Source organism: Plasmopara halstedii (genome assembly GCF_900000015.1).
Source record: "Plasmopara halstedii genome assembly, contig: Scaffold_3109, whole genome shotgun sequence".
Lineage (NCBI taxonomy): Eukaryota > Oomycota > Peronosporomycetes > Peronosporales > Peronosporaceae > Plasmopara > Plasmopara halstedii.
Genome location: NW_020190012.1, coordinates 345590 through 346105, shown reverse-complemented (window position 1 = coordinate 346105; position 516 = coordinate 345590).

Sequence of the window (516 nt, the reverse complement as noted above, 5' to 3'; positions counted from 1 at the left end):
CAGCGACGTCACACTTCAGGTATTCCTGCGGTGGATGCTTTTCTACAGCTGGGTGAGACGTGTTCGGCGATACCTTGAAGGTAGGCGACTTAGCCGAAGTGGTCATTATACGATTGGAACAGGAGATTTACCCGTCGTTGCTTCTGGATGAAGCCGTTTTGGAGGACACCAAGAGGGTGCTGAGCGCACGAATTGGATCGTCGATCGCGAAAATCATTTGAATTCGTACTATTCTTTGGTGAAGGAAGTTCTTGACGTCGACTCCAAAACCCCGCCATCTGACCTACCTCCGGACCGAGGTGTGCGTCATGAGATCGACCTAGTAACCAAAGACTGTGTAACACCCTGCCCAAGGAGTAGTGCGACGTCATTGACGCCTTTTTTCTATGCGAAGCACGACTTTGGAATTGTGCGTGAGGGCATGTCGCCCCATTCGACACCCATGGTTTGTGTCCAAAAGCTTACAATAAGCTCGACGTAGGGTTTAGGGTCTAGGGTCTAGGGTTTAGTCGAATG